We start from the raw sequence: 14,440 nt of genomic DNA, 5'->3' as shown, positions 1-14,440 counted from the left end.
TCTGATTTACATGACTAAACAAGAATGCAAAAAAAGTTTTATATTTTGACTCTATCCATGTCAATATCCTAGTTGTGGACACTACCATAGATACTCCCAGGACCAAACTTGGATTATAACTAAAATACAGAAAAACCAGCCTGAATAATCAACTGAAGACTAGCTAGAGAGAACCTAATAACCAAGAACAGAAAGTAGAGACTGCTTAGAGACTGATTCAAGTGTGAATGTGCAAAAGGGCTGGTCTGCTCCCACAGATAGCAGCTGAAGGTCCAGAGGAATATCTCAACTGTGGGAAGTTCCCACTGAGAACTCTGGGGTCTAAATGCCAAGCTGTACCTCCCAGTCCAGAGCACCAGGACTGAGAAAGGTGCCTATATAACATCTGGCTGTGAGAAGCAGCAGGGTTACTGTTTGCCATGGAGAAATGGCTGGAAATGCAGGCACCCTCTTAATGGGCTAACACACAAAATTTTGTGTGCTGCCACTCACCTTGGGTTCTGGCAGAGGGAGGGCAGAGCTGACTGAACCTGTGCAAGCAGAAGCCAAGTTTGGGAACTCTGGGATTAGACCTCCAAAGGCAGATGCCCCTATTTTCTATGCTGAATCATTCCTTCACACTGAGGAGGACATCTTTCTCCTGCAGATCTTTACTATCCAAACAGTTTTGCCTGGGGGAGGCAATTGCCCCACCTGATTGTAAAACACTTTGATGGATGAGAGAGAAACATCCATCAGCCGCCTCCTGCACAACCACTACTGGGGATGTGCCCACAACGAAGGTACATGCCCTTGACCGGAATCGAACCTGGGACCTTTCAGTCCACAGGCTGATGCTCTATCCACTGAGCCAAACTGGTTATGGCTGATTGCATTGTCTTTATTAGCCTCAAGCTATCATAAAAGGGGATGGGGTGGGACAAGAGGTTTTCCAAGAGGGTGGGGCAATTGCTTCTGCCTTCAGGCTTATTATTATTCTCAGTCTCTTATTGGGCCTCAGAAACTCCACACGGTGGAGGTTTCTAACTCTCTATCCCCTCCTCTTCCTCTCTGTAAAAAATCAATAAGATATATTTTTTTAAAAAAGACAATGCAATCAGACTGCAGAGAGAGGTGGGTCTCTGGATGCTTTGAATCTTTGTCTGATATAATTCAGGGGCACAGGGCTACGAAATGTAGACCTTGGTGCATTTCTTTCCAAAGGCACCAAGCCACAGCAGAGGGAACCACAAGTGGTGGGTTGCTGATAGCTCCAAACAGGGTATGCAGGGCCAGTCAGAAACAGTGTCTCACACTATCCTGCACTAGAGATTGGGAGAAATATAAGATATACCTAATATAATCACAAACCAAAACTGGCAGCCAAAATGGGGATATAAAATAATAATAATAATAATAATAATAATAAGCCCCAAATGGAAGAATAAGAGAATTATTCAGAAGAGCTACAGGAAATGAAAGTAAGAAATTTATCAGACATAGAGTTCAGAGTAATGATGGCAAAGATGCTCAACAGCTTGAGAGAAGATGTAGTAACTATGAATAATGACATAGCATTAATAAAGAACACAGGGGAAAGAATACAAAGCATATTAGAGGAAGCTGAGGATGATCAGTGAATTAGAAGACAGGGCAGAACAAATCATTTAACCAGAAAACCAAAAAGAAAAAAAAACTATTAAAAAACAGGAGGACAGCTTAAGGGACCTGTAGGACAACATAAAATATTCACATAATAGGAGTTCCAGAAGAAGGAGAAAGTGAGAAAGAAATAGAGAATGTGTTTGAAGAAATAATGGCAGAAGGCTTCCCTAACTTGGTGAAGGTAAAAGGCACATATGTTAAGGATGCTCAGAGAGTTCCAATCAAGAAGAACCCAAAAGGCCAATGTCATTGACATAATGAAAATGCCAAAAATTAAAGACAAAGGAAGGATCTCAAAGGCAGCAGGAGAAAAGCAATTTGTTACCTACAAAGGGGCTCTCATAAGGCTGTTGTTTGATTTTTCATCAGAAACTCTACAGGCCAGAAGGGATTGGCACAAAGTTTTTAAGCTAATGAAAAGCAAGGATCTAAAAGCAAGGCTATCATTTGAAATAGAAGGTGAAATAAGTTTCCTAGACCAAAAAAAAGGCTAAAAGAGATTGTCACCACCCAATCAGCACTACAAGAAATGTTAAAGGGACTGCTGTAATGAGAAGAAGAAATAGAGAGAAAGAGAAGCATGGGGATAAAGAATTAAAATGGCCATAAATAAGTACCTATCAATAATAACTTTAAATGTAAATGGATTAAGTGCTCCAACCAAGAGACATGGAGTAGCTCAATAGATACAAAAACATGAACCAAATATACGCTGTCTACAAGAGATGAACATCAGAACCAAAGACACACAGAGTGAGAGTGATGGGATGGGAAAAAAATTTTCATGCCAATGGAAAAGAAAAAAACAGCTGGAGTAGCCAAACTCATCACTGACAAAACAGACTTCAAAATGAAAGCCATCACAAGAGACAACAAAGGTCACCACATAATACTAACCGGATCGATACAACAATAGGATATAACTCTGGTAAACATGTATTGATCCAATATAGGAGCTAAATATATTTTTAAAAAACTTCTAAAGGACTTTAAGGGAGAGATCCACAACAGTCATAGTAGGGGACTTTAACACCCGCCGAATTCACTGGATAGGTCTTTAAGACAAAATATTAACAAGGAAACAGTGACTCTAAATGGCACACTGGATCAAATGGACTTCATTGATATTTATAGGACATTTCACCCCAAATCTGCAGAATACACATTTTTCTCAAGTTCACATGGATCATTTACAAAGATAGACCACATGTTAGGACACAAACCAAGCTTTAAAAGTACAAGAAGTTGTAGAATTTTTCTTGTTTTTTGAGGCAGACCTGTAGTGCTATGAACAGAACTCAGGAGTTTTGCTATGTTCCAGAGATTTTGGGTTATTGTGTGTTTATTTTCATTTGTTTCCAGGAAATTTTTAAATTCTTTCTTGATATTATTGGTAACCATTCATTGATTAATAACATGCTATTTAGCCTCCATGTGCTTGAATGTTTTGGGGTGTTTTTACTGTATTGGATTTCAAATTTCATTCCACTGTGATCTGAGAAGGTGTTTGATATGGCTTAGTGGTGACTTCTTGAACTCATATGTGCAATCTAATGAATAAAATTAACTGATGAACAAAATAGATCCAGAGATGTAGAAGTATGGGACAGATTGCTTACTCTCAGAGGTAAGGTAGGGGAGTGGGAAGAGATCAACTAAGGAACTTGTATGCATATATGCATAAATCATGGACACAGACAATAGGGTGGTGAAGGCCTGGGGCAGAAGGTGGGGGCAGTTCAGGCTATAAGGGATCAACTGGAGAAAAAAGGGGATGTATATAATACTTTCAACAATAAAGTTTTTAAAAAAAAATGAAAATAATCCCATGATAATGCGATTTCTCTCTTCAGTCATTCTTTAATAGTTAAAAATGAATAAAATCTTGTGCATAATAGGGAGAATTAGTAGATGCAGCTGATAATGATCATTCACCATCCCCTTCATGCTTACAGAACCTTTAGAAGGGGAGAATCTGTATTATTTAATAAAAAGAGTCACATTATAGACAGCTCTGAAAGTTTTCAAACAGAAACATAAAGATAATTCAAAAAAACATAGAAAAACACCAACCAATTTTCCATTATATGTATAAATGCCCTTACAAATAGGCATCATTCCTCCATACTCCAATGAAAAGATGTAAAGCATGAAGAATAAATATTTTCATAGTAATACAATGTATGATTTAAAAATTTGGTTCATCGTATTGAAATTCATCTCTGACTATAAGGTGGTAATAAGTCAACCTATTTATTAAAATTTGTCTTTCAGTGAAGAGTCCTCTTGGTGACACTAAAAGAAAAAAAAAACAAAACAGAATCTTAACAAGGAGAATAAAACTTAGGGACCCGCTATCAACCACACTTTTATGTTAGCGTCTACATTATCAGGAAGAGCAGTTAAAATAGTGATATACCAAAGAATGTCAGTCATAAAAGTGAAAAACACAAGTCTCAGATTTTCCTCTCTTTTAAAATTGTATAAAGTTGCCTTGGTCATTAAGAGTATTTTTTTCCATAGGAGTCGTGTAATTCAGGATGATTATTTTAGTAAAAAAAAAAATGTATATTTGTTAAGATATATGTAATTTGAGAAATATCCATGTTGTTTCATTAGGTAAATGAAATTTTCCAAATATATCTGATCCATGATGGAAATAAATTTAAGAAAGGAGAAAAACAACAAAGAGAAGCATAGCTGAATATCTAAGAGAGCAGAGAACTTAATTGAGTTACATAAATTGAATAGAGAGGATGAGGTCAAAGAAATAGAAATTCCAGGAAATAAAAGGAAAGAGCAAGTTCTACTTCGGTAGTCTGACCATCATCACACTGTCTGACTCTGCAAACATGGACACATCTGCAGTCTTAGGGCAACTGACCAGTTTGTAGTTTTCTTCACAAAGAATGTTTTCAGAGCCTGTTTGATGTCTTTGTTCCTGAGACTGTAGATGAAGGGGTTCAGCATGGGTGTGACCACGGTGTACATCACCGAGGCTATGGCACCTGAGTGCGAGCTCTGGGTAGCAGCAGAGCTGAGGTACACTCCTAGGATCGTACCATAAAATAAGGAGACAATTGAGAGATGAGACGCACAGGTAGAAAATGCCTTATACTTCCCCTGAGCTGATGACATTCCACATATGCAGGACACTATCTTAGAATATGAGTAAAGAATCCCAGCAAAAGGACCACCAACAAGAAGGACAGCTGCAAAATATACACAGTCAAGAGGAAAACATCCAACCCAGCAAAAAGTATGAAAAAATATGTCTGTGTGATGCAGCCTGCATAGGTGATGACTTTGCTCTGTGTCTGGATGTTCACAAGCATCTTCAGGGTGATGGTGGAGGTGACACAGATGTCTAGCAAGGACAGATTGAAGAGGAGGAAGTACATGGGTGTGTGGAGGTGGGAGTCTGAGCTGATGGCCAGGATGATGAGCAGGTTTCCAAACACAGTGATCAGGTACATGGAGAGAAAAACCCAAAATATAAGGGGTTGAAGTTCTGGTTTCTCTGAAAACCCCAGAAGAATAAATTTTGAAATTTGTGTAAAATTCACAGGTTCCATGTGTTGGAGGTGACTACCAAGAAAGATTAAAATAACATGAATAAATTTCACACAGTGTTGCATTGCTCACATACTTCAAATGCTACAATTCATATTTTGTAGACCAGACACTAATTTTATTATTTTGTGTATATAGTCCCCTGTTGGGGATTATACAGTGACCCCCCTGATATGGAGTGTTTGTCCCCATTACCTGTACATCTGAGGGGATCATGTATTCTACAGTTTTGATGAGAATTTCTTCATGTTTCTCAGGAATGTAAATTGAGTGTTGACCATGCTTAGGCACTGTCCAGGTTGTGAGAATAGGGTGCTGAAGAATAAAAGTCTCTACAATCCAATGAGGGAATGAATGTAGAAGGAACAATAAAACAATAAATTACTTTAGATGGTGGCAGTGGTATGAAGAGAAGGAAAGTACGTCTAAAGGAGAGAATGAGTAGGGAGTTCTGTTTTTCATGGGTTTGTAGGTAGATCTGCAAACAAGGTGACATTGGAACAGAGACTTCAAGTAAGTGAAAAGGGGAACATTCTGAGTTGTCCAAAATTAAATACACTGGGGCTAGAGAGTATGAGAAAAACTATAGTAGTAAACCAGCTAAAAGCTGTGGCCCACTTACAAAAGGCTGCTCACATTCCTGAATGTATGTTGGAATGTGAATCAACTTTTGTAGTGACCACTAGATGCCCCTGCATCCTTCACTGCATGAGTTTTCAAGACTATTGCCTGCAACCAATTAAAAGTAGTAAATATTTCTTCCTTGGTACCTGTCCTAGAACTGCCCACTTTACCTTCTCCTGCGCCCTTCAGCACCCTATTCTCACAACCTGGACAGTGCCTAAGCATGGTCAGCACTCAATTTACATCAGTAGTTGATGTAAATTCTTAAAAGAAAAAAAAGCACCTCTTTCTTCCCCAAAACATAAAGTGTAAAGAGCCCTCAACTCCAGGTCAGTGGACATGACTTTTCTACCTGGCTCTGCTGGTGGTGGTTTAGACTTCATGCCCAATCACCTGGTCCTTTTGTGGCTGGCATTTAGCTCAATAAACATTTTTTCGAAAGGAAGATTTTGGCCCTCAAAATTGTTTAACTCAAGAGAGGAAGAGATATATAAATAGATGTGGGAAACTGTGAGCCCTGCAGAGGGACTGGCCAGTGAAAAGGTCCCGATGAAGGTGCTTCTTTCACATGTTCAGAAAAAGTGAAGCCAGGTTAGAAATTGAATGAGCATGAGGGGGAGTGATGAGAAGTGGCGGCAGACACATTGAGGAGTGAGGTGGCCTCTCTGCCACTGCTGACACCTCTGGCACAGGGACTTCCTCATCCCCTCGGCCTCTTATGCTCTATTATTCTTGTTGCAAAGGTGTCCTGTGAATGGGAAAAGATCCCCTCCTTAGTACCTGCTCTTAATTGAGTTTGAGTCCCATATTGTATGAACCACCTTGGAGTGTATGAGTGCAGCTACCCCTGGTCTGAGGACAGCTCACATCTACAAGTCACACACACACACACACACACACTCCACCTCCACCACCACCACCACCACCATATCTGTCTCAGCCCTAGCCATCCTGATAATGCTAGGAATGGATAGAACACAAGTTGACCTGATCAGTGATCTTTCACCTGTCAGATGTAGAAATGTTTCTGGATATTCCAATTCTTAAGCCTTCCATGGACATATGAATTTGAGGTTCCATATTTGATGGACATTTTCTGCCCTGTATTTAATAAAACATAAAGAAATCTGTTCAATGAATGGATAGGAGAGACTGGGGGAGGGGGGGGCAGGAATAGATTTAATGAGCTCAGGTGATCCCCAAGATACTGTGAGGAAGAAAATCGTCTTGGCAGAGAAATGCAGTAAAAGCTTTGTTTTCTGTCCTTTTTCCATAGTCATTTGACCAATTTGTTTTTATGTGGCCCAATTGTGGGTGAGGTTAGCCCCCTTCTCCCTTTCCTTATGTGGCACCAATTCTATCTTATTTGGGGGCTTTGGGTTTTCATCTCTTTTTTGACACACTCGGGGTGCACCACTCTGTTCCTGGGTCAGGCCTTCATCCAGCCTGCAAACACCTCCCCAGACCATGCTTCACAGATCCTGCCCACACCATGACAGTTCTACCTATTTATACGGAATAGCTTTCTTCATATGTTTCTTCCTGAGGACATTATTTTTAACACATTTATTTCATTGTTTTATGTCTTTGTTGTTTTATGGCATGACCCAAAAGAGCAGAAATGATAATGTGATAAAATGAAAAAATGATGAAGAGATAATGTAACCAGGTTAAAATGAGTAGTTTTAAAACAACAATAGTAAGCAAAATGAAATGGAGGATTAAATACTAACTGAAACATAATATAAAATGGCAATAATTTAAAATATCACTATAGGCTAACAATTAAATTGTAAAGACTTAGAGCTAAAAGAGCAGAATGTTCTGAGAAGGTGCTGAGTTAACTGTTCTTCCCATTAATCTGGAACTAAGTCTTCATGTATATGAACATTTACCATATGGGAAGGTTACACATCAATTTAGTTGAAAAAGATTGAATTGTGACATGAGAGCTGGCATAAATGGCTATTGATCTGAAAGAATATGAAATTGGTCCTCACCCGCAGACATCTGCCAATATCAGAGAATATACACTCAGGGTAAGAATAACCAATACATTTGTTATGAACATCAGAAACTACATATAAAATTTACAGGTGGGAAAAACCATTTCAAATAAAGCAAAAAACTCACTAGTAAGAAAATAAATATATTGAAATAAAATTAAAAAATTATGGTAAAAAATATCCTACAGAAATCAATTGAGTACAATGATCTATAGAAACTATTTGAAATGCTATTCAAAAATGGGAAAGTAACACATGGGCATATATTAACAATAGGTAAATGAAAATGGTGATCTAAGAAATGAAGTTTGCTGAAACTGTGTAATTGATAAAACAACAAGAAATGGTTTTTGAACTCATTAGATGGGGAAAAACTGGAAGAGCAGTGACGTTGATTGAGGTTGGGACTTTCGAACTGGTAGCAAAATGGGGTCCTCTAATTTTATTGGCAGAAAATAAAGTGTTACAATTTTAGAGAACAACCTGAAGGCAGTGATAAATATCACAAATGATGATGTTATTTAATTCAGATTATCTCAGCCTCAGCACTGTTGATATCTGAGGCAGCTCCTTCTCTGTGGTGATGTCTGTCCTGTGAATTGAAGGTTGTTTAGAGCAGCACACCAACCGGTGGTCCGCGGACCACTGATGGTCCATGAGGTGCGAAAGGTTGGGCATCACTGGTTTAGAGCACCCTGCCTCCTCCCACCCCTCCCCAGTGTGACAGTCACAAATCTCCCTGGACATAGCTCAATGTTTCATAGGGGACAAAATCACCCCTGATCAGAACCACATTTTGAAATTAATAATTTAAACATTTTATAGCATTGATATGGCAGCAATTTAATGATGAAGAGTGTGAAAGTCCATTAAAAGTGTGGGTAGCCGTTACCCTATGAACTCTTATGTAGCCATTGAAATAAATTCGTTGATCAATCAAACAAACACAGCAATCTCTTGCCTCTGGACTAAGTAGAATGGACTCTCAGGTGACAACAGGTAAATGTTCCTGGTTTCCATTCCCTATGACCCTCTCCTGCAGTGTCATGTGGGTTATTGGACTCACCTGGATTAGATCTCTGAGAGGAAGGTCATTGTGGGGATGTCTGAATTCCTCCCCAAATGGTGGATGATAGAGATTAAAGTTCTGTTCACAGGCAAGACAGCAGGAAGGTGTGAAGCATCAGTCTCCAGCCAGAATTAGGCCTACAAACTAATAACAATGACAAATAAACATAACCATGCTCCTCTCAGCCTAAATTGTATTATAAAAACTGAGAGACTGGAGTGGAGAAGTTATTTATAAATCCCTGTACCTGCTCCTCAGGCACATTTCCCTCTTGTTACTTCCACTCTAAGCACACGATTTCCCTGGGAAATAATGTTCTGGACAGAAAGGAAAAATTTTCCAGATTCACTGTTTCCAACAGACCAGGTTACAACTCATGTGAATTCAGTTTTTTTCCCTTTACTCCTTCTCCATGAGCTCTGTCCTCATCCAGATCTCTAAGTCTCCTAGCATCCCATCTCTACTCTGAGTTTTGTCCTCCAAATCTAAGATTGAGAAATCTGTCTGCATTAAGTCTCTTTGTCTTCAGCACTGACTTGTGTTGGGGACACAGTCCTGATATCTCTGGAAAATTCCTGTTCTCATTTTCAACAAGGGGAGAGCTGATTCTTTAGACCAACGCTCCTCAAACTTTTTAAATAGGGGGCCAGTTCACTATCCCTCAGACCGTTGGAGGGCCGAAGTATAGTTTAAAAAAAAACTATGAACAAATTCCTATTTGCACATATATTATTTTGAAGTAAAAAAACAAAACGGGAACAAATACAATATTTATATTTGCATGTGGCCCGCGGGCCATAGTTTGAGGCCCCTGCTTTAGACAATAAATGTTGGGCACTACACTTGTTGACTTCCTGTCATTTTGCTATAACAATAAGGAATTTTGTACTTCCATCACAAGTTAAGACTGTCATTTGGTCCGTCATTATAAAAATGATTGTTAATTCTAAAAAAAAAAAAATTAGATCTTTTTATGCACTGTAAACTGAGGCTAACACCCTCTAGGGCTGTCTGATTTAATTTTTATAAGCAATTCACCATGAGAAAGCACATTTATGAGCTCCATTCTCCATTGCAGAAATGGGACTTGGAGAAGTTTAGTGATCTGCCCAAAGTTAATATCCGAGTAAGTGATGGGCTTCATTATAATTGTCAGATGCTTCTAGGGTAGCGCTATCAACCAGAAATGAGTTCTCCCTGGGGCTGTTAGGCAATGTCTGAATAGAGGACACTAAATACCTATGATCCACAGGAAAGAACCCATACATGGAATTATTATTCTGTCCCCAATATTAGCAGTGACAAGGTGAGAACACCTGTTCTAGGCCAGCACCTCTCCACTTCATAGTGCATACAAGTCACCAAAGTTCATAGTGCAAATGCAGATTCTGATTTGTCTTAACTGAATCCAGGGACTGTATTTCTGACAAGCTCCCAGGTGGTGTTGAGGTCGCAGGTCCTTCTGGCCTGTGGACCACAATGTGAGTAGTTAGGCTGTGGCTCTGTCAGAATCAGGTGTAAATGTTTCTTGGTCGTCTGAAACAAAAATCATCTTTGCATATAACTTTGACAGAATAGTGTATTCACTTATTCTAGAAGTTGTCTTAAATACTGTTAGTTTCTTATGTATAAGGACACTTCAGTGATAGAAAACAATGCATTTCTGAAAATGACTTTGTAGCAGGCAGAGTAAGGGCCTCCAGAAGATGTCCACATCATACCCCAGTAATTTTGAATGATAATTTTATGACAAGGGGAGGATTGGGGTAGCAGATGGAACAGGCTTGCTAATCAGCTGACTTTAAGATAGAGGATGAGCCAGGCTCATCCAGGTGGGACTGAGGTAAGCATAGTGGTTCTGTTAATGTTGAAGAGAGAGACAAAAGATTTGGTCTCAGAAAGATTTTGAAAATGCTACCCAGCTGGCTTGAAGATGGAGGAAGGAAGAGAGCCAAGCAAATGCAGGCGGCCAGCCATACGACTTTTTTCTCAGCACCCTATATCAGTGCCATGGAAGTTGGTCTGTCCTAAACTTACATTCCCCGAATGCATGCCAGAATTTCTCATTACCAGTAGAGACCAGGGAGGGAAGAGGCTGAGCATGGGGTAGGAATTCCTGTCAATTGTTCCAACAGAGAAAATCAATGGGTAACAAATCCAAGAATATATGCAGCCCTGCCAATAATAAAGTAATTAATTCAAACTGAAACTATTTAGTATTCCTCTTCAGACTTATTAAATACTTTTTTCATGTGAATACACAGCATCAGAGAAGATACTGCAATGAATGTCTCACAAATTGCTATTGCAAGGGACCAACTCCTTAACTGGTTGGATCTTTCCAATAAACACAAAACATGCTCAAATGCACACCAACTTTGAAATTTCATACAAACACTCACTCCACTGTACTGTTCTTCCTACCTAATTTTCTATTACCTTCTTCAGATATGTTTTCATTTTACTGCAATCATTTTATGCATCTCACTCATTCCACAGTGTTATCCAGCTGGACTTCCATTCCCAGCACTTAATTGTCAACTATGGTCCTTGTAGTGCAGATTCAAACACACACACACACACACACACACACACACACACATCTTTCTTATTCTATTAACTAAATTAATTACCAATTGGTTACTAACCAAGAATATTGACACAAAGATATCTTGTCTCTGAAATAGGCTGTTTGGACTCCTATGTGACTCCAATAAAAGTTCTAAGGTTCCATCCTCTGTGACCCTCTCTTGATGTACCTGCTGGCCTCCCAGACTCACCTGGATGGGGTCTCTGAGAGGAAGGTCTCTGTGTGGAAGTCTGAATTCCTCCCTGGATGGCTAATGATGAGACTGAAGCTCTGCCCCACAGGAGACAGCAGGAAGGAGTGAAGCATCAGTTCTTGAACCAGCTTAGGAATCAAAAGCAGAACCATGTCCTGCCCCCAGAGTTGTACAGCTGGAGACTGCACAGGGGAGATAGTTACAGCTCTCTCTATACCTGACCATCAGGCACATTTCCCTCACATTATTTCAACTTCTAAGCATATGATCTCCCTCTGGGCCTCTGGAATAAGCAAAAAGGAAATTTTTCCTAATGATTCTCTTATCCCAAGAGACCAGGTTGGAAGTCAAGTGAGCTGTTCTATGAGTCCTTCTCTTCAGCTCACTTGCTTTCCAGAGGTCTAACCTTACCCATTCCTGACTTCATGTTTTCTTCAAAGTCTGCTTTGGGGTGGGACACTGATCTTATATCTCTGGAAAATTGCTATTCTCCTCCTCAACCAGGCAGAACCACATTTCTTTGATATGCAATACTGTGTACCTCCCTGTTTGGCTTCCTGGCACATTTGTCAAAATAACTGGGGACTTTATACCTACATCACAAGTTAAGAGCTATTATTGAGTGCCTCATAAATTATTTATGAATTACATTTATATATTAGATATTTTTATACTACATGACCTGAGCTTAGCATTTTATAGGAATTGTCTGGTTTAATTTTTAGAAAAGTCCATTCTATGATGTAGTATTATTGTGAACTCTCTTCCCCATTGCAGAAATGGGGCCAAAAGGAGTTTACTGATGTGCTCAAAGCTCAAACTGATAAGAGATGGGGTTTTGTTTGGAATTCTGTCAAGATGCTTTGAAAAGCTTTCTCTGTGGGGCAGTGGTTCTCAACCAGAGGTGACTGTGCCTCAGGGGCTATTTGACAATGTCTGAAGGATGTTGCTGAACACTGATAGTACCAACACACGTAATTATCCTGCCTCAATTGCCAACATGAAAAGGAGAGAACCCCTAATTTAGACCAGCACTTCTCTAACTTCTCCAGCACTATCTCAAACACAATGAGATATCATCTCACACCTGTTAGAATGTCTATGGGCACATGAGTCACCTAGGAGTCTAGTTTGAATGCAGAATCTGAATTATCAGGTCCTGATGGGCTTGATCTTTTGAGAATCAATATCTGTGTGATGCTGATTCTGCAGGTCCTGGTCTGAGGACCACTCTGAACAGCAATTCTGTAGCTCTGTGTTAGAGTCATAGTTGCATGTAATTTTGAATAAGTAGGATTTTCACTCATTCCAGAGGCTATCATAAATTTACTAGAGGCCCAGTGCATGAAATCCATGCAAGGGGAGGGGTGTCCCTCAGCCCACCCTGCACCCTCTCCAATCTGGGACCACTCAGGGGATGTCTGACTGCCGGTTTAGGCCTGATCCCTCTCACAATCCAGGACTGCAGGCTCCCAACCATTCGCCTGCCTGCCTGCCTGATTGCTCCTATCCCCTTCTGCCTGCCAGTTTGATCAGCCCCTAAACACTCCCCAGCCAGCCTGATCAATGTCTAACTGCTCTCCTGCTGACCTGGTTGCCCCTAACTGCCCTTCCCTGCTGGCCTGATTGCCCACAACTGCCCTCCCCTGCCGGCCATCTTGTGGTTACCATTTTGTGACCACATGGGGGTGGCCATCTTTGTCCACATGGGGGTGGCCATCCTGTGCGAAGGCATGATGGTCAATTTGGATATCACCTATTTCTTATATAGGATTGTTCACTTATCCTATAAAATAAAAGGTTAATATGCAAATTGTCTCCTTGGGTGGGAGTTCAACTGACCAGGAGTTAAACGGACAGGGAACTCAACCACTTGCTATGATGTGCACTGACCTCCAGGTGACAGCATGGAATGATGGAAGGCCATGGCTAGTGGCTGGGGAAGGGAAGCCTGGGCCAGCAGCCAGCAGCTGCTAAGAGCCCTACCCATGCATGAATTTCGTGCACAGGTCCTCTAAGTTTCATGTAAGGATTCATGAATAACATTATATAATAAATTTCTGAAAAATGCCTTCTTCAATTATTTTATACTAGAGGCCCAGTGCATGAAATTTATGCACAGGTGTGGTCCCTAGGCCTGGCTGGTGATCGAAGTGCGAGCATTTGGCATGAAAGGGCAGGTCCCAGCTGACGTCTGGGCCCTTGACAGCACCTGGGTGCTGGGGTCCAACCCCAGCAGGTCCAAGAGTTCCCAAAGGTGTAGACGGAGTCGGCGAAGAAGGAATGACACGGAGACAGTGTTCAGTTGATCAGCAGCCTAGCCAGGATCTCTAGCCAGGATCTTCAGCCAAGTTCTGGACTGGATCTCCAGTGAAGTTCTGGTGTTTATTGTCTTGTTACATCTGTATTTATACCAGTTGATTTTAATCCTGTCAATTTCTATTGCAAAGGTTAGGGCGTTTCTTATCTCCATTCCAGGGAGTAAAGATTATGTAGCTTAAGCATGATTGTTCGTAGTTAAAGTGATTACCCGCCTGGCACTTAGTTAAGGGGTTTTATTCCCTCCCTAACTTCGGGGAAAATCCTTACCTGGGGAAACAACCTTTTTTGGAGAGGTGACCTTGGTTAAAACATAGCGCCAAGAAGGTGAGCAAACATATTAAGTACAGTATGCCATATACGCCAGGTCCCTTGAAACAGCAAGGATGGACCAGCTTCCGGCAGTTATAGATTGGCAGTCC

The sequence above is a fragment of the Myotis davidii genome, unplaced genomic scaffold (assembly GCF_000327345.1).
Source record: "Myotis davidii unplaced genomic scaffold, ASM32734v1 scaffold949, whole genome shotgun sequence".
In the NCBI taxonomy this organism is placed as follows: domain Eukaryota; kingdom Metazoa; phylum Chordata; class Mammalia; order Chiroptera; family Vespertilionidae; genus Myotis; species Myotis davidii.
Note: the sequence above shows the minus strand (reverse complement) of the source record.